The following is a 23,868-nucleotide window of genomic DNA, read 5'->3' as shown; positions in this document are numbered from 1 at the left end:
GTTAGGATGCCTGTTTGTTTGTTTGCTTGCTTGCTTGCTTGCTTGCTTACTTGCTTGCATAATTAATGAATGAATTAATAGCATTTATATCCCACCTTTTCCTCCTAGGAGCTCAAGGTGGCATGCGTGGCTACCCCCTTCCCCCCAGTGTGGTGTAGTGGTTAAGAGCGATAGACTCGTAATCTGCTGAACCGGGTTCACGTCTCTGCTCCTCCACATGCAGCTGCTGGGTGACTTGGGCTAGTCCCACTTCTCTGAAGTCTCTCAGCCCCACTCACCTCACAGAGTGTTTGTTGTGGGGGAGGAAGGGAAAGGAGAATGTTAGCCGCTTTGAGACTCCTTCGGGTAGTGATAAAGCGGGATATCCAATCCAAACTCTTCTTCTTCAGTCCCCACAACAACCCTGTGAGGTAGGTTGGGCTGAGAGGCAGTGACTGTGAGCTTCATGGCCAATTAGGGCAATGGACCCTGATCTCCCAGGTCCTAGTCTGATGCTCTAAACAACCACGCCACCCTGGCACTCATTTCATTTTCATTTCATTTCATTTATTATTCTTAAAGAAGTCAGAATTTAGGTTGAGAGAGAAAAATGGAGGGGTGTGTGATGTGAGAAACCAAAACAGCAGCAGCCTTTCCCCGTATTTGGTGCTGGCTCCAAGAGCCAGATGGTTGACCTTGGCAGAAGGCACATGTGTGCACCTTGTGTTTCCTTTGCAGCCGCTCCCACAGGTTCTGTTGAGTCAAGGCAGGTAGGATGGGTGGTGGCGGGGAACTTGGCAACTTGGCAGCGGCATCCGTGAGAACTTCTTCAGCACCTCCTGCCCTCCACTTCTCTGATATTTTACTGTGCAGGAGTGGAACAAGAAAGGGTTCCAGTCCTCCTGGAGTCTACCATCCCCTGACCACCTCTCTCTAGTCTCCCCGGGTACCAAGAGAGTAACCACCATTCCTCCAAAGCAACCTCTTTTGTTCCTCCTGGGTCATTGCCAGGCTACCAGTCAGACTCTGCTGCTGCTTGCCTATTCTTGCTCCAGACTGCCTGTTTACTCCTTCCTTTCCTCCCTCCTCTCCCCTCCTTAGTTTCTCCACCTAACTTTGAGTCTACCAGCTTGCCTTCCCTTTGGCTCACCTGAATCATTGCTCCTGCTAACACCCCACCTTCAGATGGACTTCCCTCAGGAGCCGGTGATGGCCATCAACCTAGATGGCTTTAAAAGAGGATGAGACAGATTCATGGAGGAGAGGGCTATTGAAGACTACCAGCCATGGTGGTTATGTGCTGCCTGCACAGCTGGGGCAGCAATGCTTCTGAGCACCAGCTGCTGGAAACCACAGGAGGGGAGAGTGCTCTTGTGCCTGAGTCCCACTTGTGGGTTTACCACAGGGACCTGGTTGGCCACAGCGAGAACAGGATAACTAGACTAGATGGGCCGATGGGATGATGCAGCAGGCTCTTCCTATGTTCTTAGGTTCTGAGCTCATAGCCTCGGCCCAGTATACCTGAAGGAGCGTCTCCATCCCCATCGTTCTACCCAGACACTGAGATCCAGCACCAAGAGCCTTCTGGTGGTTCCCTCACTGCGAGAAGCCAAGTTACAGGGAAGCAGGCAGAGGGCCTTCTCAGTAGTGGCTCCCATCAGATGTCAAAGAGATAAACAACTACCTGACGTTTAGAAGGCATCTGAAGGCAGCCCTGTTTAGGGAAGTTTTTAATGACTGATGTTTTAATGTATTTTTAATCTCAGTTGAAAGCCACCCAGAGTGGCTGGGGAAACCTAGCCAGATGGGCGGGATACAAATAATAAATTATTATTATTATTATTATTACTATTATTACTATTATTACTATTATTATTTATTATTATTACCTGTCTTACCATTGCTTCTGCATCCAACTGTCCCTTCTATGGATGGGCTCCCAGTCTTACTTACAATTTGGGTCCCCAAACTGATTTCTGGATGCTCCATTTCTTAGGGCCTTGGAAGCCACAAGTTCCGCAGTGTCACACTCATTGTCGAGGAGATGAAAAATCTCCCTCAGCAAAGACAATCTACATATCTCTCATGCAAGGCAAAAGCAGATGTTATGCTTTAGTTATATTTTTCTGCCGTTGAAGAACAGACTACATGGGGAATGCCCAGTTCCTGCACAAGAAGGGAATAACCATAGCCATATAAGCTTGGGCATCAGCAGCAAGTGCCAACTTTCCATGGTTGTGGTGGCATCTCTACGTCAACAATTAGGCATTTCCTTTGTGTGATTTTAGGATAAAACATTCATTTCGAAAGTTTTTGCTTTGCTAGGGAGAGGGAGGGAGGGAGGGAAAACCAAGGAAACCTATAAAATGAGCCATCTGAGGAACAAAGACAGCCAACATCCACTGCAATATTCTTAATGGCACTTCCATGCGCTTGTTGAGGGAAAATATGGAGCAGGAAGCAATGTAAATGAGAATTGACAGAAAAATGATTTGACATCAAGTTCACGTTAAGCTAATGGATTGTAGCATCTCATAAATCCTCGCAGTGGACCTGAACTGATTTATGATTTCTTGCTGAAACTGTGAAAGCATGGGATTTCACATGGTTAGAATCAAAGGTGAGGCTTTTCTCTGATACCTTTGCTTTGATCCCCAAGGATGTGCTTGCTAATATGCCCCATTTTCCTGCTTCAGAATTCTATGGAGATATGGATGGCATGGGTCCCCCTCTGTTAAAAATGCCAACTGCAGCGGGTGAAAGATTATGCAGCCTTCAGAGTTGCATACAGCTGGGACTGTGTGCAGTATGGTCTATGCCGTTCCAACCTAAATTACGCTGCCGTAATAAAACGGTGCAAATAACTTCCAAGAGCTATGTTTTCCCATTGTACAAAGGAGAAAAATGAATCTCTCTGCAGGTAGGGCATGGCCTACTTGGTGGGGAGAGACAATGGACACTAATGGCCCATTTGGCTGATCATGTTCTAAGACATTGTGGGAGATGCTTTAGATCATACTAACGTTCCAGAGTGCAGGTGAAGTCAGTTTTATATGGGAACCTGTGGCCCTCCAGATGCTGTTGGACTACAGCTCCCATCATCCCTGATCCTTGGCCATGCTCGCTGGGGCTGATGGGATTTGGAGTCCAACAGCATCTTGAGGGCTACATGTTCCTCACCCCCCGGCTCCAAATTGTAAATAGATTCAACATTTGTACTGTGCAACCAGAGATTAAATAGGGTTGAAAAGAAAAAAGTAAAAGAAGGAGACTTTAAATGTTTTTATACAAGCTCACATGTAACTGCCATGGGTCCAGAGATCTAGATCAGAGATTATGGTGTTTGTGATATCCATAACCACTTTGGGTCAGCTCCTAAAACGAAAACAGCCACCGCCGTAAATGTAGTCAACTGCTGCAGGATATTTACTTCTTTACACATTCTTTCTTTAACCTTCTTTCTTTCTCTCTCTCTTTCTCTCTCTCTCTCTCTTATTTAGAGGACAGTAGCAAGATACAGGAAGATCTCTCTGGGGTTGTATAGCTGGCTGGAGTGGATGATATTTTAGCAGAAGAACCAGATGTTACTTTGGAGCTTTGTGGCTTAGCATGGATATTTCATTTTATAAGAAGAAGCTATTTTTGTCATACCAAGCAAATGTAATGGCCCTAAACTTGGGAGATGGAGGGGGCGGCGGGAAGGCAGCTTCAATTTCTTTTTAATTCTGTATGTCTTGGCCTGTTGCATCAGGCTTGAAATACTGTCGGATCCTCAGATTGTTCCTCTCTATTGGCTGCCTTTTATTCTTTTGATGCTTTTCAAAGGGCGCATCTGTTAAAATAGGAGCCTTGTCCTAACGCAGCAACAATGAATGTAAGGATTATGTAGACCAGGGGTGTCAAACTCAGGCAGCACCGACGGGTCGTGTCGGTTGGAGCCCTGTCTGCAAGCAGGCAGGGAAGGCTGTTCGCGTGGGTCACTTTTTAGAAAGGCAGAGAGCCTCCGCCGGAGTGCGGACCCTAAAATCTGGGTCGGGACCAGTAAAAAGGACGAGAAGCTCGCTTCCTCGCCCTTGATGCCACGGGCCACATGATGAGGTCTGGCGGGCCGGATTTGGCCCGCGGGCCTTGTGTTTGACACCCGTGATGTAGACGATAGCATATTAGTTCCTGTCACTGGATGATTCGAATATCCAGGTGTTTCCCTAATCTTTCCAAGGTTAGTTTTAAGTACTATAAAGCTACTTGGGACCACACAGCTAATATCTGGATAAGCTGCTCATTTCAGGTCCAATTTATCAATGCATTCAGCATATACATTCTACATGTGGTAGGTTGCAGGAATAACTGAACTTACTTTTCCCCTTGCAGCTCACTCTTAATGATATTTCGTGGAAACAAATGCCCATGTGCATTCATTTGCATTGGACCACCTACCCACAACCCACCCATCACATGTGAGCACGAGGTGGGAAAATGAGTCCCTCAAGTTGGTTCCTGGCTTCTCCTGCTGCATGTGGACACCAAGGAAAACAAACGAGAAAGGAAGAACGAAGATAAAAAGAAGAGAGAAATATAAGAGAAGAAAGGGGGAAAGGGGAAAGAGATAAAAGGACTTCTGATTTTCTATCTGTCAGTTACATATTTTAAAAAATATTCAAATTAGGATGACACCTAGCTGTTCTACCTTCTGTTAACCAATACTTTCTTCATTCTTCAGACTCGGATATCTGAAATTCAATCATTTCCCTCATATTTCTCTCTTAAGAACTGCTCAGCTCCGTGGGCAAAATTGTTCCCCGTTATTATTCTAATAAGCCTACAGAGTCAGCCCTCCACCCAAATAAGCCCAATTAGAGGGTGTCACTCAGGGACCACCATGTTGCACCACAACAAGCATCGTAATGAACAGGCCTCAATACTGGTATTAGGTCACTTCACAGTGTGCTCCTTAATCACCTCTAGGTACAGTGGTACCTCGGGTTAAGAACTTAATTCGTTCCAGAGGTCCGTTCTTAACCTGAAACTGTTCTTAACCTGAGGTACCACTTTAGCTAATGGGGCCTCCCACTGCTGCTGCACCACTGCCACACAATTTCTGTTCTCATCCTGAGGTAAAGTTCTTAACCTGAGGTACTACTTCTGGGTTAGCGGAGTCTGTAACCTGAAGTGTTTGTAACCCGAGGTACCACTGTATTAGCAAAAGAGAGAAGGGGACAAATGAGAACAGACGTACACAGTCAAGCAGGGTGGGATCCAGGTTTTGGGGGTCCCTTGTGCAAGATCTCCTCAAAGGGGTCCCCTCCACTAACAGGCTCATCTCCTCCTCTACCTCAAGTCCCTCTTGGAAGAAAAGGTGGGGCAGAAATAAATATAATGATAAAAGCTTGCCCTCTCTCATCTTGGACCTTATCTGCACAAACACTCAGAGAGGGAACAGGAACCATGCTGCTCCATCTCCTCACTCCTGTCTCTGCTACATGCTCAGAGAGGACCGATGAACAAGCAGCAGCAGCAGCAAGGAGCAGCAGGGCCAGGAAGTCCTACAGGTTGGCAGAAGGCCCCTTGGTATGACCTCAGCAGACACCCGAGGATGCTGACATCTGATACCAGCTCTGCAGCCAAGACTTGTGGCTAGGGACCGATGGCAGGCCAAATAAATGAGACGAGTATTACAATACACACAGCCAGTCTACAGCTGGTTGGGCTTACTAAACCATTGTCTTGTATTTCCCTCATGCGCTCATGATGAGTGACCTTGATATGGCGTTCTTATAGAAGATAATTTTAACGGTTCTGTTTATTGCTGCTGATAAATGGAAAGGATATGTCCCTTAGGAAACTCGTTTAATCTTCTGGGTTAATTGAAACATCTGGTTAAAAATGTGTTTCTGGACTCTTTATTGTAAGGATCCCCATTTCTAAAGAGTTTAAGGCTTTCTAAGGTTCAGATTATTGGGTTATTAAATAAATCCCCAGTGCAAAGCAGACTTTTCCACTGACTCCTGACATGGCTCCTCTTATTTATATCTGACATTTCATGCAAGCAGCCACCCCCTAATTATATTTGGACAGCATCTAGCTGAACAAGGCCCAGAGTTTGTAGTCTTATAGGCACTACCACAGTATAAATGCTGACCATCCTCGTCACACAACTTTCCAGATTGTGCAACTTCCTACATTGGAAGGAGGATAATCCTTGATCCTGCACGCTATCATTTTCCTTTCAGGGGCTTTAGGAATAAGAACACCAGCAATTATCTTAGCAGCAAATACTATTAGTGGAAATGAAACTATGCAGTGCTTGGCTAAATCCAGCCACAGAGTTTGACTTGCTGACCTTCTGCTGCATCCAAATCTTGTGGATGATTTAAGTTAAGCCGCTTACACCAGCAGCTTCTTCCTATGGTTACAATTTTCTCTATTTCCAGTGCATCATATGTGTCCGCTGTAGCCCTGTCTGTTGGAAATATTAAGAGAAATGAATGGTTGCTCCTTCAGCCACCACGGGTAACTAAAGACTGGGGAGAAATTAGATTCAGTTTGCATTTAAAGGTGAACCTGCCTAATTCAGCAGGGTATGGGGTGCTAGGGGAGGGGTAGTACCCCTGCTGGGGGACATGCCGTCCTCCTTCTGGGGTAGTTTGTCCACCTTTGGTCCCCATCCTGCACTCAGCTCTCACCTTTGTCTCCTAGAAGCTGTCAGCATGCAACAGCAGCCACACCCCAGGAAACAGCTACACCTGGCCAGCTAAACCAGGTGAGGGTAGCCAATGGGTCTCAAACCCTTGGTGAGTTACATAGATGTAGCCAGGATTTATTGGGGGGCAGACTTTATGTTAGGAGGAGTAGAACCAAGTTATCTGTGACATAATTGGTCAGTTACTTAAGTATTTACAGTGGTACCTCTGGTTAAGAACTTAATTCATTCCGGAGGTCCGTTCTTAACCTGAAACTGTTTTTAACCTGAGGCACCACTTTAGCTAATGGGGCCTCCTGCTGCCACCACGCCGCTGCTGCACGATTTCTGTTCTTATCATGAAGCAAAGTTCTTAACCTGAGGTACTATTTCTGGGTTAGCGGAGTCTGTAACCTGAAGCGTATGTAACTTGAAGCGTCTGTAACCTGAGGTACATATGTATTTACTTGATTTAGGGGAGGCAACTGCATCACCACCCCCTGCACCCCAGGGCTACCCCAATGGTAAGGACTCCCTCTGCATGTGAAGACTCCGGCAGATGGAGTGGATGAGACCAACAGTGGGTCCAATGGTCAAGGAGGCAGTTTCTGCACATGTTGTACAGTGAAGGGCAGATGGGGTTTGTCAGCCTGGGAAGGTAGCCCATCTAGGAGAAGGAAAACTCTGATCTGAAACCTCCACTGCCTTGCAAGATGCCATCAGGCAAAGATAAGGCTAAGGAGTTAAACCTTACACAAATCCAGAGTGGAATCCCTAGCCTGGTTGGATGGCACCTTGTATGCTTCCTTCCATCAGCTCCTGCAGCCAAGTTAGTGCCAAATGTATTGCTCTGCTTTCCTTTGGAGCACATCAGTGAGGCCAAGAGGAAAGTCCTGTCATCTGAATAGCCCAGGACCTCCATGTAAGATGCCCAGTCTTGTGCCCGTAAAGGTCACTTTGGTGCTGCTAATGTAGCAGTTTGACTTCATCCCTGGAGGTGCAGTCCATTGTCTCCTGAGACAGATGGATGCCAACAAAGTAGCTCACATCCAAGAGGCCACTGGTTCCCCACCCTGCATGATAGACTGCTTTAGCTTGATTGTAAAGTGGCTACTTTGCTGGTGCTGGTTGCCCCATAGTTACATACTACGGGCAGTGTTGGAGTGGTAGTGCATACTAGGATAAATCTAATCCTGATTGATATAGCCCTAGATTACCAGCTCAAGTTCCACTATGTCCTGATAACTTTGCCATTACTTTAGAACCCAGTATGTGATAACTGGGTGGAATCCATGTCATTCTGCAGCACTGTGGACTCAGAATGACTGCAACTCAGATTAAGTTAGGTGCCAGTTGTACTGATTTCAATGGAACTTGAATTAGGGGTGCCATATTGCAAAAAGTGAAAATCCGGACACAAAAGTTGTTGAGCTACACTACAAAATCTACACACAGTTTACCGGCAGTATACCGGCTATGTCTGGGAAATTCAGGACGTATGGCAATCCTAACTTGAATGCTTGTTTTACTTTTCCGGACCTGTTGAAATAAATGAGGCTCAGCACATCTAACTTGGTCCCCAGGGCTACTATACAGTTTCAAATCTTTTCCTCATTGGGTAAAGATACTTAACTAATGAACTATCCGAGACCAATGACTCACTGACTCAGTGAAAGGAAAGCAGAGGTGGGTCCTGAAACTGCACTATATGAAAATGGAGGGATGTGGAAGAAAACCAAACAGAAAGAGGGTGGGGAGGACAAGCATTCCAAAGGCTTTGCTGGGAGTGCTTCCCCCTTTCGTGAATGTGAAGCACAGCAGTGAACATGAAGGTACATTAAACACTTGAAGAGGAAACAGATGGATTTGCCTCGCCACAACCAGGCTGCCTTTATTTTTTACAAAGTATGAATGTCAAAAGGAACTGCCAGGAACATTTGCATTGGGTTATACATTTATGTGCACAACCTCACCTCCCCACACACCCACACCAGGATTCAAATAAAGATGTTAAAATCATGTTCAAGTAAAGTTGGTAGTATAGCAACACATGAGTCTTTGGGGCTGATCTGCTTAGGGGTTGGTACACTTAATCTTTTAGAAGATGCTGATTCCCTTTTTTAATCCAATGTGGGCAGCACGCCATGTGTTTTCCTGAGAAACACATTATGGTCCCTGTTCTTTTCATTTCTGCAGTGCCTACTTACTCTCAATTATCTGTACGTTTCTCTCCTTCATTTTTCCTGGGATAAAACTTACTAGTCTACATGTGGGAGCATTAATTGGCTGGTGCGCTCTGAACAGTTTCCATAGTTACAAGACCCACTGAGTCTTGATTGACAACCTAGGTGGATGAAATCATGGTTTATGTTTCCATATTTATCCGACGCCAGGAAGAAGCCATAGGAGATGGCCAACACCTCACCATCATGCCTTGTTTACATTTGTTTATTCCCCTTAGAGTGCATGTTTTGTCAAAAGAGCTCAGGGTAATAAATTAAAGTTGCTCCCCGCCCCCTCCAATTTATTCTTGAAATAATTCTATGCAGTTGGCTAGACTAGGAGATAATGACTGGCCCAAGGCCACCCAATGAGGGGATTTGAACCTGCATTTCCACAGTCCTAGGCCAATACTCTGACCACTATATTATACTGGCATAGCTTCTAAAAGTATCAGATGACTGGGACTCACAACAAATGTGTTCCTGTCCCGTGTTCTGGCCAGCAAGCCTGTTATGCCTTCTTTCGGGATATTCCATTCCATTCTCCCTCCTGCTTCTATCTTTCCATTTCTCTCTTCCCCTCACCCACCTTCACCCAACACCCAATGAACATACTTGGCTATTTGGGAGCCTTATTGTGCTCCCTGAAGTTCCCTCCTCTCCCTCTCCCCCGTATTTTTCTATTTTGGCAAATCCTGCAGAAATGTTCTACTTCTGCAAAAGCACAGTGCAGCTTCTGTTTCTAACTTTCATAAATACTTTTCTTGAGAGTGCATGACCTCCAGCAACCCACGCAGGCTTTTGGAGGGGCTATATCTGATGGTTGCTTTCCTTATTGTTTATCTGATTTCAATGCTTGTCACTTCTTTCCAATCACATAACAATCACCCATGAGAGATCTGTAAATGTTTGTCTCCTTTGCTATTCTTTTATTGTACTTCAATTTGCATTTTTTAAAAACCATCTGCAAATCTTGAGGTTCATTCAAAGCCCACCTGCATCTCAGTAGCCCTGTTTTAACTGCACCTGAGTTCATTATTAGTTTAGCATCATCACATAAGGTGCATACATTGTTCACTCGCCTCCAGCAAAGGACATTCTTATGTTCTTGTTTTGTAATACAGGCATCTAGTTGTTCTCAATTTAGTATTCCAAGTATTTCAGATTTCTAAAAATGATTCTCCCACAACTATATCATGACCAGTGGAGGAGTTGATGACACATTAAAATTTGTGAAAATCTTCATTAAAGAAAACCATGCTAATCTTGACCCCCAAAACATTCTCTTGCACAAGCCTCTTTGAAATGAAGAGGAATTGTGCAAGATCATTTTTATTCGAGGACCAAGAAATGGCTCTGATGTGCAGAGGAAGAAATAGACCAGCTGGCTCCGCAGTTCAAACTGAAGCCAGATGCTAAGGATAAACAGAAAGGAAAGAGAAAAGCAGAAACCGTGTCCTCAAATGAGCTACACCAATTTTTCCTTTGGTGTTTTTCAACTAGCTTCCATTTAATTTCAGTGGAGAAACTCCCTGATGCATGATGCCCATCAGCTAGGAGGAGGAATGGGGGAGAAAACTGGTTCAATTCAACTGAACAGCAAACTTACCTCATTTGCACCAGGAATGAAAGACTTCTGCCTTAAACCAACAACCTAGAGACTCATAACCGCCACCCTGCCATTCCTCCTCAAAAGCTGCAGCTCAGCTTTGCCCCATTTTAATGATTGGCACAAGGAAAGATGAACTGTTGGATAATTAATTAATCAATCACACCTGTGTTCATGAGTAGAAATAAAGGTTTGGCATGAGTCACTCACAAACAGAGCTCAAAACAAGATGGTGAAGTGACTTGTTGGATCTAGTTGAGGACCCAGGAAGTTACTTCTGCTGTTCAGCTTTTGATCATACAGTCTATTGAAGTAAATAAACATGAGGTAATGTATTTGCCATCAGGCTCGCAAAGCACTGGATCAAAATTGCTTTGTAATCACAGTCAAGGGCAGGCTCTTTCTCGGAATATCCACCATCCAAGAGAATCCCATATTTCCAGTCAGCCTTACCCTATGTTGATTACAAAGGTACGATCTGCAAGGGTCCACCCCAATGTGCATAATTACTGGAGGTAGGAAACACAAATGAAGAGAAAGTTCACAACATTATTTCATGAAACAGCAAGGGCCGAGCAGCCAGATTATTACCATGTGTCCCTGTTCACATGTGTCTACAATGACATGCGCACACGCTCAGGTCTTTTAGCTGCAAGTAATGGCATGCCAAGTAGCAAGTGACACGTATATGAGGTGGGATTAGCAATAAAACAAGAGGCGAGAGCTTAGAATAAAGGAATATGCAGTATATAACCAAACAGAAAGGGCAATGGATTACAAAGACAAGGTTCTGTATTGAACAAGAAATTACTGGGTTAAATCTAAGGGTAGGAGAGAAAGGAGGACCCAGGTGCCAAACATGGAGAAGGCAAGTGTGGTGAAAAGTAGACAGACCTGTGAAGATCCTAAGGGGGATAGGAAGGAAATAACTAGAAGCCATACAGTATGGCTAATTCGCTTGGAAACGAGAGACATGAAAAGGAAAGAGGAGATTAAAGCACAGTTATTCCTTCTTTCAAGTTGAGAGTGAACAAGGGTTCATTTTCCAAGGAATGCTGTTGACCACAAGGTTATTTCAGGCACCAGGATGCTGAGGTTGCTTAGGTTATCTCTTGGTGAATCAACAACAGGATCCTGAGGTAAGTGGAGCCCTTTTGGTGAGCAGAGTACAAACACAGGGACTGCTAGGCTCCGTGTGCCTCTGGATCCCTGACCTTTAAAATGCCTCCTACAAACTTCGCAGCAAAGTTGGATGGGGCATCTTGGCTCAGCATTACCTAAGTGATGTATGCACTAGACCAAAAGAATCAGTGCTAAATGTTGTGTGTGTGTGTGTGTGTGTGTGCGCGCACACACACACACACACACACACATGTATATAAAATAATTTCTTCTGCTTCCAAAAGCCAGGGAGGGACAAGAGAAGCAGGGGATTGCAAGGATGTGGGACTTGGAGATGGAAGAAGGATTTCATCCCGCCTTGTTCCTTGTCCTCAGAATTTCCAGGGCAACCCCAGAGTCCTTTGCAGCATTTTAATGGCTTTCCACTTGGCCAGCGCTTCACTGGCTCTCTTTGGGCAGGCCACAAAGTTCCCTGCACTATATTTAATCATTTATGGCTAGAAGCTGTTGACACTGGCCATGTACACAAGTCTTGCTCAGCCAAACCATGGCTCAGTGTGAATGGGTGAATGTACTGACTCCCAAGATGGAGTCTGCAGCTATTCTCCAGACTTTTTAGGTCAGTGACAGATAAGCCAAGGTTTAGCTTAGCTTGCTGTCCCAACCTGGGACCTTGGTTAAGGTCCTTCCTCCTTAAGCACAATCTATACCCAAGGTTCGTCCTTTGGTTGCAGGTAGTTGTTAAGGAGGGAAGCCTGGGCTCAGACATAACACCAAGCCGAAACTTAGCTGCAGCCTCGCACTAATCCAAAAAGTCAGGGAGGAACTATGTGAGTGCAAACTTCTCTATGGGAACAAGCACGTTTTTATGCAGTCATGGTAAACCATACTATAGTAAGTTTACTGTGATGTGCAAACCAGGCCACTGTATGGTTTAGTGTCTGGTCCAGGACTCAGACTTCCCACTATCAGAAGAAGAGTTCCAGGAGTGCCAACCATGGGTGCCCGGGGCTGTGGGTGCCATGCAGCGTGCATGGCCCTGGTGCTGAAATTTGTGGGTGCCCAGCTCCTTCATGGGGAATTTTGTGGGTGCTCAGGCACCCATGGCCCCAGGGAGCTGGCACCTTTGAAGAGTTCAGTGGCACAAAGGATAGGGAAGACTCAGCTCATGGGAAAGTTCCTGGAGGAACTGGTCCACCAAAATTTCCCATGAAAAGGGCAGGGTTAGCAATACTTGCAACCTCTGTGTCGGAGGCAGTATTGGCTGCAGAATATTGCTGGAGAAACACTCTGCTTGTTGGTCTACCTCACACCTTTCCAACTTGACCACATATAACCAACTTCACAGCATCTGTGGTCCTTCTCACTCCTCAGCCTGTCCTGGACAGTTACTATGCCAGGCCAATTCTCCTTGCAGGCTTCAGGCTGGATAGAACAGCAAAAGATAAATGGAGCAAATATTATATGTATCAGATGTAATGCAATAACTAACAACAACAACGATTCTTGTAGCACCTGGTTAAGTGGAATCAGAGAACGAGATAGTTGGACAGTGTTCTCGAAGCTACCAGCATGAGTCTGACCAAACTGTGGGAGGCAGTGGAAGACAGGAGAGTCTGGCATGCTCTAGTCCATGGGGTCACAAAGAGTCGGACGCGACTAAACGACTAAACAACAAAATGTATGAAAGTTTATGTCATAATGATTGTGCTAAGACTTTAAGTTGCTGCAGAACAGCAGTCAGCAACCTAAGGCCCATGGGCCACAAGCGGCCCACGGGGGTCATTTAACCGGCCCCTGAACCGCCCCCCAAACTGAGCCGCCCGCTTGGTGAGTCCCTGTGTGCTGTGCTAAAGCAGTGCAGCGTGGCGTGGGGACTCGCTTTCATGGCACCAGAAATCGTGTCTGCGCAGACGCCGGAAACTGCAGGTGCGCATGCGATCTGGCCACGGAGGAATCCCAGGCAAGGTAAACCTTGCCGACCCCTGCTGCAGAATAACAGAACATCAACCTCTGGAAATTGTGCTAAATTGTGTTTTACAGCCTAACCTTTCTGGAGAACCAATGCCATTGCTAATTTACTTTCAGGCATATTTGCTCATCCATGTTGCTGCTGTATAACAAAATGATAACCTGGGTGGAGGCAATTGCTCAATATTTGTACAGGGCAATCACCTGCACCCAGGTGTTACCCAAACATGATATTTCTGTATCTTGGCCAAAAGTATTTAGTGAGATAGCAGGGCACAAAATCAGCTCCAGGGTACCTTTGAATGGTGCTGAATTGGCTGTATGATAGTACCTCCTTGAGATTCGCTTGTTAAAGAAGAATAATTCTGTGCCTTCAGGGAGACCATAATGGTGAAAAACAGATGATACCATAGGAAATCAAATAGAAACAAGCAACTAAGACTGCCATCTAATAACGGCTTTGGGGAAAACAAGGTTGTGCTCACGGCCCCAATCCAAAAAGCTGCAAGTCAAAACCCAAACTGTCAGTGATTCTGAGCATAGGTTATGTAACCCCTTTGGAGAACATTATGTAATTTCAGGTGTTTATCACTCTGTTGGATTCAGCCCAGGTGCCTTCAACAGAGGCTCAGACTTGCATTAAGAATGCTCTACTCATTGTGGAACTAAACATTTTGTCTTCATCTGCTCAGCATTTGTTCAGTGTTGACACTAAAGAGCAGTTCCTCCCTACAAAGGTTCTAAGCGAATTGGCAGCTGCATTTAATAATAAATAAGTCATAACAAGGTGGGGGGGGGGGAATGGAAGACCAGTTGCAGATTTGCTGTGCATTGGGCCTGCCAAAGACATCTCACTGCCTGAAGCAATAACAGGAAATGACAGACACAGACAAGTCAAGGTGCATAGCGCTGTGGTGAAGTGTGTGAGACTTGTATGCGCACCCCTGCCACCATCCACACTTTCAGCGTTTGTGTGTTTAGGCAAATGCTGAAGGCTATTGATGGCTACTAGCCACAAAGGCTGTGCTCTGCCCCCATGGCCAGAGGCAGTAATGCTTCTGAATACCAGTTGGTGGAAGTCACAAAAAGGAAAGGACAATTTGTGTTCACGTCTTGCTTGAGGGTTTCCCACAGTTGGCCATTGTGAGAACAGGATACTGGACTAAGTACCCACTGGCCTGATCCATCAGAGCTCTTCTTATGTTCTTACATGTCTTCTCTTGCAGTCAAATTCCTGTCACAGGGTTGCTATGAGAATAAAATGTGTGTTGGTAGCAAGTAAAAATACCGTATTTTTTGCTCTATAAGACTCACTTTTTCCCTCCTAAAAAGTAAGGGGGGATGTGGGTGCGTCTTATGGAGCGAATGCAGGCTGCGCAGCTATCCCAGAAGCCAGAACAGCAAGCGGGATCGCTGCTTTCGCTGCGCAGCAATCCCTCTTGTTGTTCTGGTTTCTGAGATTCAGAATATTTTTTTTCTTGTTTTCCTCCTCCAAAAACTAGGTGTGTTTTATGGTCTGGTGCGTCTTATAGAGCGAAAAATACAGTATGTATATAAAGGAGAATTCCATGGGTGCCAAAATCCAGGTTTGGGGGAAGTGCTCTTTGGTGAGAGAAACCCAGCAGAGATTTAAAATCACAAAACATGCAGCAAAGTACAATGTTGAAATATAGGCTGTTAGGCCTTTAAAATATGCCCTTGTGAGTTCTAAAGTTCCCCTGTAGCATTGAAAAACACCACACGTTTGGTAAGTTAAAAAATGGTTTACTCGTGTGCTTTTCCATACATCAGACAGAAAACACAGGCCGTAAAACTTGACTTAGTTACAGTTAAGTGACAGTTCCTAAATTGCTGGTATAGGAACTCAAGGGAGGCTTGTTAGAGCCATGTGGTCTGAGCTTGGAGCAACCAAGAACATCTTCACTCATTGAGCTTCTCTGGTAGACTGAACAAAGGCCTTGATTACCTTCCTCCCAAGGTGAAGGAGAGCAACTTAGCTAAGCCTGGCAGGACAGCTGACTCTGTGGCATTGACCCCTTCACTGAGAGCCAGTGTGGTGTAGTGGTTAAGAGCGGTAGTCTCGTAATCTGGGGAACGGGGTTCGCGTCTCCGCTCCTCCACATGCAGCTGCTGGGTGACCTTGGGCCAGTCACACTTCTCTGAAGTCTCTCAGCCCCACTCACCTCACAGAGTGTTTGTTGTGGGGGAGGAAGGGAAAGGAGATTGTTAGCCGCTTTGAGACTCCTGAAGGGGAGTGAAAGGCAGGATATCAAATCCAAACTCTTCTTCTTCATGCATTGATTAGACTTGAGCATGTTGGTTATATGTGGCTGATTATCCCACAATATGGAGGGAAAACAATGTTCTTGAGCTCTGTGGAGGAAGGGTGAAATAAAGATGAAATTAGTGCTGTTCTGTTATTACTACTACTAAATTATTATTACAGTTTGTTGTTGTTGTTGTTGTTGTTGTTGTTGTTGTTGTTGTTGTTGTTGTTGTAATATCCAATGGAGGAACTTGTGTATTTTCCCTTTCCGTCTTCACACAAAAGGTGGCAAATAGAGGCGATGTGATTCACTTGTGCTTTCCCTGTCACCACTTCTGTATAACATGTGAGGCCAGGCTGAGCCTGAGGTGAGGAGCAAACCTCTTCAAAATTGTATGGAGCCAAATTGAGAAGAGCCAGCTGGAGAAATTGAAAAGGGTTGGAGTCCAAGGCTGGGATGAAAGAGAGACAGAAATAGAGAGGGAGGATGGGCAACAGCAACGGTGCTGAAAGCCAGCAAGAACATTTTGTGGCCACCTCCTCCTTGGGAAGTTTGCTAAAGCAGTGGAGAGTGGTGAAACTGCCGGGATAAGATTACTGTAAAAGCCAGTCCAGACAGCTGACTGTTGATTGGTGGCGATGCTGAGGAACTGAAATGGAGCAGCAGAATCAATGGCTGATGCTATGCCAGAGTAGAGGCTGGGATGAAGTCTGACCAGTGGCGCCATACCGCCTGCTGCGGCAGAGATTGTGCCAACACAGAGTGACCCTTCAGTCCTGGCTTTGTGTGTTTCTGAGGCAATGTATTGGTTCAGGTCATTAGGAAACCGACAAGACTTCCTTAGTTACTGGTTTTGTAAGAGAACAATGAATCCTTCTAGGTCCAGTCCTGCCACTGAGGCAAATTTTCCACCACCAAGTGCTTTGACTGAGGACTATAGGATTAGAACGCTGGGCAAATTGAGCTTTCCTCAGGGGCTCAAATGTGGCAACAATTTCTAATAATTTGTTTAGAGTGCAGAGCCGAGCCAGACTAGTATAACCAGAGAACACAGCTAGATCCACAGATTGCTTCTTTGTTTTTGTGCTGCAGCAAACCTCGTTCAAAAAATATGCATTATTTCCCACTACCACGTATCCTCTTGAGTAATGATAAGTACAGGAAGTTATGGTTGGGTTTTAGAGTGGCTCTTTGTTAATTATGAGTAAAGTAGAAATGCTGAGCTCGCAACAGGAATGTGAATGGTTTGCTATCTGTCTCTTTCTGCCTAATTTAGCCCTTGCACACCGTAGGTTAGGTGAAGATGTTTCAATTAGGCCGCACAGAGTGGGCCAATGCCATAGCTCCACTAGTGCAACAGAGCTTCCTCTTCCACTCTTGCCTCCTCCAGCCCTTTGCATGCCCTCGAAAGCTGCTCCAGAGGGTTAGGGGACCCTTCAGAGTAGATTTTGCAGGTGTGTGAGGGGAGAGGAAGACCCGTTGCACCAATAGAACTTGTCCGGCACAGCATGTTTGCTCAGTTCCAATCTGGGCTGAAATGGTTCTGGGGAGGGAGGAGGGCATTATGTGAAGGCTCAACTTTGTTTTGCTTCTCTTCATGGCTGTTTTTGCCATCTTCTGCTGCTAAAGCACCATTGGTGCCATTTTCTCCACGATCCCGTTCCTTGAAATAGTAATATGATTTATCCTAGCCAATCAGAGAAGACGCGAATGTGCTCACAATGTGATGCTCTGTTGTGAATAAGATCTGGTTGCAAGGAAGATCAGCTTATCTGAGAGCGTACAGCCAATTGAGAGAGAGGGCAATGCTTTCCGTATCAGCATTGCCCTCACTCTGAAGAGACAGTCCCAGGGTGTGGTCTGAAGGTAGACAAGGCCGCCACCTTGCTGAAGCTAAGCAGATCTGGGTTGAGTCGATTACTGGATGGGTGACCTCTAGGGAACCACATCTATGCTACCTTGGGCTTCATGATGGAAGCAAGGCCAGAATAGAAAACTAAGTTAACAAATAAACAAACCAGTTCCATATTATCTATATTGACTGGTAGCATCTTTCCCTGGACATACCTGGGATTGACGTGGGCTCTTTGCACCAATGAACTCTGCACCCTTAACCTTCCAAGGACCCTCAAGTTTTATTTGTTTGTTTGTTTGTTTACTCACTCAATTTGTACTTCACTTTTTGGTCTGGGCCAAACCCACAAAGTGGCTTACAATAAAAGCAGCATGCAATTGTAAAAAATCACAATAGAAATACTAAAACAACTTTGAATTGCTGGGTTCCCCAGAACGCCACTGTAGTAATCAGCTTGCAAACATTATAATCTTACTGCATGGAGGGCTTTCTTTTTTGTATTGACTCATGCAACACAACAGTTGGGGAAGATGACTTCAGCCCTAGATACTTCAGTGTTCAGGTAAAAATTTGTCATCCTTCTTTTTAAAGCATCTTAAATTGCACAGATCTGGCAGCTGAATGAATCATTCTTTTATCTCTTTTGATTTGGAGATTGGCAAGATAATGTATTTCACATGCAGGTTGTTGCCGTTGGTGCTTTTAATCTAGAAAGTATTCCCAGCAATTTGAAACCCGAGTATTTTTCTGATGCTAGACCCATTGAAACAAATGGTATCTGTACTGTGCTTTATTACTATTTTATTCTTGGGTGAAGCTTTGCAGATGGAAAGCAAGTAACTGAACACATTCGCCATCTGCAGAAGCTGATGAATTTTGCAGACCAAATTGCTGTCAATTTCCTTTGATGTGCAAAACAGCTCCTTCACCACCCAGGGCAAACTAGGTAGGATAACTCACTAGCCATATGCTAATAATAAATAAATAAATAATACTATATTAATGCAGTGCAGTCTTGTATGTCTAATCACCAGTCAGCCGCTCTGAGTTGAATGGGGCTTACTCCCAGGTAAGTGTGTATAGCGTTGCAACTGTAATTTCTTATACCTCAGTGATGCATAATTTAGAGGTGTTGTCTCATCTTGGGTACAAGTTAAATTTGGTTGTATTTAGTTTGGGTAGTTATCACAAGAAAACGCACTCTCTTGTCCAGCTTCCCAGCCTGGGGATGGATACATAAACATACGTCTTGAGAATGGAATAGGAGGTATAATACCTCTTAGCCTTTAAGTAAATCTTAGTGCTTACATTACTGGATTCTTGGAAGCTTACATTGCTGGATTCTCTTCTGTAAAGAGAGCAAATCCCTGTTTTGACTTGATCTCGTTAAATGTTAAACCTTGGTGAAAATGTTACAAGAGAATGTGATAACAAATACACTGCTGCATACTGCTAACGACTGGCTAGCTCCGTTGGTTAGAGCATGGTGCTGATGATACCAAGATTGCAGGTTCAGTCCCCATATGGGACAGCTGCATATTCTTGCATTGCAAGAGGTTTGGACTAGATGTTCGTCAGGGGTCTCTTCCAACTCTGCAATTCTATGATTCTAAAGGGGGAGTAAACTTGGTGCCCTCCTGGGGTCTTGGACCACAACTCCCATGATCCTTGTCTTTCTTTTTCTTTTTTGAAAAGTTTTATTGGGAAATTTTCACAATACAATAAAAAGAACAAACTAATCTACAAATAATAATAACAACAAGAGAGAAACTAGAATAAAAGAAAAGAGATATGAAACTGCAAAATCCTTTCTCCCTGTCATATCTTATCTTTTATCCCTTGCTATTGGCCGTGCTGTTTGGAGCTGATGGGCACCACATGCACCACAGGTTGATATTGCAGCATTTAAACTTGCCACCTGTCAGGCTTCAGAGGATCCAACCCCCCATGGTCGATTGCCAGGAATGGATAAGACAAGGGAAGTTCTTACCAATGTTGTTTATTCAATATTCACAGAGAGAGGCTTAGAAATGCAGCCTCTTGGATTAATCGTGTTGCTCTGAGTAAATCTCCCCTCCCCTTCTCTCCCACTGCCTCATTCATCTTCCCTTCTATGGGTGGCGCTGAGGGCCCTTTGCTTCTGAGCACTTTGCTCTCCTACTTTTAAGGCTCGTTGGGTTCTTGGAGAAGGGGAGTCTGGAATGCTTTCTAGTGATGATGTGCCAGCCAGCTGTCCCGGCTCTGCCTCTTCCTCCTCTCCCATTATTTCCCAACTTCTCCCTTCATCTCCCTCAAACCCCTGTTGTAATTCTGAACTGTCTTCTTCTTCTCTGGAAGGGTCAGGCTGGAGAGGCAGTCTCCACCATTCCTCCTCTGCCCAGTCCCTGACACCACCAGAACAATTGTCCCCTTCACCATTTCCTTGTGGTCTTGAGTTGTGCAAGTACAGAAGTAGCCACTGTGATGCCCTCTAGAGCTGTTTGGAGATGTAGACCACAACACCTGGAGAACACAAGGTTGACTACCCTTGTCCTATCTTATGCCGCCTGCTCACAGTGCAAAGCTTCCAGTTAGGAGGTTCTGGGTGTGCTTCACAGCTTTAGGATGGAATATAATCTGTTCTTTATGACGATGGTTGTTGTTGTTTAGTCGTTTAGTCATGTCCGACTCTTTGTTACCCCATGGACCAGAGCACTCCTGTCTTCCACTGCCTACTGCAGTTTGGTCAAACTCATTGTAGCTTCGAAAACACTGTCCAACCATCTCGTCCTCTGTCATCCCTTTCTCCTTGTGCCCTCCATCTTTCCCAACATCAGGGTCTTTTCCAGGGAGTCTTCTCTTCTCATGAGGTGGCCAAAGTATTGGAGCCTCAGCTTCAGGATGTGTCCTTCCAGTGAGCACTCAGGGCTGATTTCCTTAAGAATGGAGAGGTTTGATCTTCTTGCAGTCCATTGGACTCTCTCCAGCACCATAATTCAAAAGCATCAATTCTTCGGCGATCAGCCTTCTTTATGGTCTAGCTCTGACTTCCATACATCACTACTGGGGAAACCATAGCTTTAACTGTACAGACCTTTGTCGGCAAGGACTGTGGATTTTGGTTGTATTTCATCTTTAATTTTGTTTTTACTACTCGGAGAGCTTTTCTGATGAAGCAGTTTAAGAATCTTCTCAATAAAAAATAATAGATTTGGTTCCCAAAGATCAGACCAGTGGCACCCTCCAGACATTGTCAGACTCTAAGGCCCATCAGCCACAGCCAACATGGCCAATGGCCATAGCATGATGGGAGTAGTAGTCCCAGAACATCAGGAGGGCACCTACCCCTGTATCGGACACTAAGGTGGAGTGTGGAAAAGGCAAAATCCATGCTAGGAAAGGAATTGAAAATAAAGCTGCCAATACCATCAGGTGGTCATACGTATCTAGGGTGCCAAGCTCATTTGGAATACTGTTGCCTCACCTCAAAGAGGGTATTGTAGAGTTGGAAAAGGGCAACCAGAATGACCAAGGGGATGGAGCAGCTCCCCTAGGAGGAAAGGTTGATGGTTTGGGGACTTTTTAGTTTAGAGAGAAGGCAAATAAGAGGTGAACGACATGATAGAAGTTTATAAAGTTATGAGAAGGCAAATAAGAGGTGAACGACATGATAGAAGTTTATAAAGTTATGCATGGAACAAGCAGATTGGATTGCAGGCTGGATGTTATCAGTCACCCATGCATTTCAAAACTCCTTTTTCCCTGCAGTGTTTGGCCAGCCATAGACATCCATGATAGAATCATAGAATTGCAGAGTTGGAAGGGACCACGGGGGACATCTAGTCCAACCTCCCTGCAGTGCAGGAATCTTTTGCCCAATGCAGGGCTCGAATCCATGACCTTGAGATTCATGCTCAACCAACTGGGCTATCCCACTATGGCTTTAGGGTTAAATATTCCCTCTGCAATCTCTCGCTCTTTAAGGCGTATCTACGGTGAGGGTTTTTTTAGCTTGACTAATGGGCCCAGTAGTGTCAAGGCCTGCATGTCCATCATAATTTATTTATTTGCATTTCTCATGTTGGAAATACCTTGGCAATATGTGCTATTTTTGCTACAGCGCCAAGTGCCTCTTCTAGCTTCAGAGGCTGTTCAAAGCATCTCTTAAAATGATCCAAACATGTCACACTCTTTCCCTCTGCCCCCCCCTTTTTGTACAGGCTTATAAATTGTAAGCTTTGCTTGCAGGCATCAAAGCTGTCAGCAAGCAAGTGGCACAAATGTTTGGTTTTTTTCTGTAGGGAAAGTATAGAGTCACCAAGAAGATGAGAAAATTGGGGCATATTAGATAATATTCTTTCCTCCCCAAGCTCCAAGGCTCCTTTTGAGAGTTAGTAAAGGTAAAGGGACCCCTGACCATTAGGTCCAGTCATGGACAACTCTAGGGTTGTGGCGCTCATCTCACTTTATTGGCCGAGGGAGCCAGCGTACAGCTTCCGGGTCATGTGGCCAGCATGACTAAGCCGCTTCTGGCGAACAAGAGCAGCACACGGAAACACCGTTTACCTTCCCGCTGGAGTGGTACCTATTTATCTACTTGTACTTTGACATGCTTTTGAACTGCTAGGTTGGCAGGAGCAGGGACCGAGCAACGGGAGCTCACTCCGTGGCGGGGATTCAAACCGCCGGCCTTCTGTTTGGCAAGCCCTAGGCTCTGTGGTTTAGACCACAGTGCCACCTGCGTCCCTTTGAGAGTTAGTACATGTGTTTATATACCAACAAAGACTTGTGGAAGCAGCAGAGGGTACAAACGCCTAAATGCCGCATGGTCTTCAACGCGTTCCCCCTCGTATGTTCCTCCTCCTCCTCCTGTCAGGTTGACATTGCATATATAGGCTCTGCTCCCATTCCCCTCCCCAGGGACCTAAGCCATCTTATATGTATAATATGTATGTATTCATAGTTCGTTTTTCCATAATTTTATTTGTACGCCACTTTCCCCAAAAAGAATCATGCCAAAAGCAGCTTGCGACAGATAACAACAGGAATGCAACTCAAAACCAACCCACACAAGAACAATGTCCATATTACATAATAGAACAACAATGTAATAGCAAATATAGCAACATGTTTTTTAAAAAAACAAAAACCTAACTTTTCAGTATTATAAATGCAACAAGATTACATTAACAACATTACACTTCCTGGCAACAGCAAAAAATGACGAGGGAGCTTGACAGTTTCGGCTGGGTCCTAGGAGCCATGATGTTTCTCACAGTCCTGCAGCAGCTTCTTATAAGACTTCCATGGGTAAGGGATGGGGGAGCTGGAAACACCTCTCTCATGATAGAAGCAGAAGAGTTGGAAGGGACCCATTGTGTGTCACTTCTGGTGATGGAGAAATGGAGACGGGCAAGGCAGCAGGGAGCTTGAAGTGGTGCGTGCATCGTGTCAGGAGTGCCGATTGGCACTGCCACACTGCCTGCACAACAGCAGGCTCCCTGCTGCCTCACCCTTCTCCCTCTCAGTAAACATGGAGCCTTGGAAATCCAGGTCCGTAATATAGCCCTAGCCATGACTGGGTCCTTCTCATCATTTTCAAGTCAACAAATCCTTTTTTAAAAACTGGAGGTTGAACTAACTGATCCTTCTATCTCCTAGTTTTGATGTGGAGGGGTAGGCAGGGAGATAGAAATTTAAAGTATGGAATAACATTGTCATATGAAGGGGGGGCCTGATGCAATCTGAAGTAGAATAGCACCACCTCCTCAGTGGGAAACAGGCAAATGTGAGCCAGAGACACTCTCAAAGGCTGGAGGATGAAGGAGGCTGTAAATGGGGGGAGGGGAGTGCAGATAAATGTGAAGGGCTGGATTAGTATTATTACATTTACTGGTAAGTATTGGCTTGAAATAACCAGCCAAGTCTTTAGCTGTTGGAGGCCTGCCTGTATAATAAACTCCCTTAGCTGAGAGTATTTCTTATCAGGATGTCGTTAGGGCTTGCCGGTGCCTAATCTGAAAAGTGACAGCTCTCATGCGCTACACCCTTCGGAGATCCTTTCCCCCTGTCAATCATTCTGCCAGTTGGGGAAGAATTACACAGGGTTTCTCTGATTAGTTTCCCTCCCTGATTAGCATTCAGTTGCACTTAGGGGATTAAGTTCTTTGTGCTATGGTTTTGCC

General features: G+C 45.2%; 1 long non-coding RNA gene across 1 annotated transcript; it reads right to left on the bottom strand.

The window, feature by feature from the left end:
* Positions 1-580: 580 nt before the first annotated feature.
* On the bottom strand, positions 581-2,053 carry LOC128422402 (uncharacterized). The gene is made up of 3 exons (XR_008332497.1): positions 1,878-2,053; positions 1,130-1,208; positions 581-844 (listed from the first exon to the last, which is right to left on the bottom strand). It is a non-coding gene; the product is annotated as an uncharacterized LOC128422402 (long non-coding RNA).
* Between the last annotated feature and the right edge of the window lie 21,815 nt (positions 2,054-23,868).

The sequence above is a fragment of the Podarcis raffonei genome, chromosome 10 (genome assembly GCF_027172205.1).
Source record: "Podarcis raffonei isolate rPodRaf1 chromosome 10, rPodRaf1.pri, whole genome shotgun sequence".
NCBI classification, from domain to species: Eukaryota; Metazoa; Chordata; class Lepidosauria; order Squamata; family Lacertidae; genus Podarcis; species Podarcis raffonei.
Note: the sequence above shows the minus strand (reverse complement) of the source record. Positions and strands in the feature narration are given on the sequence as shown.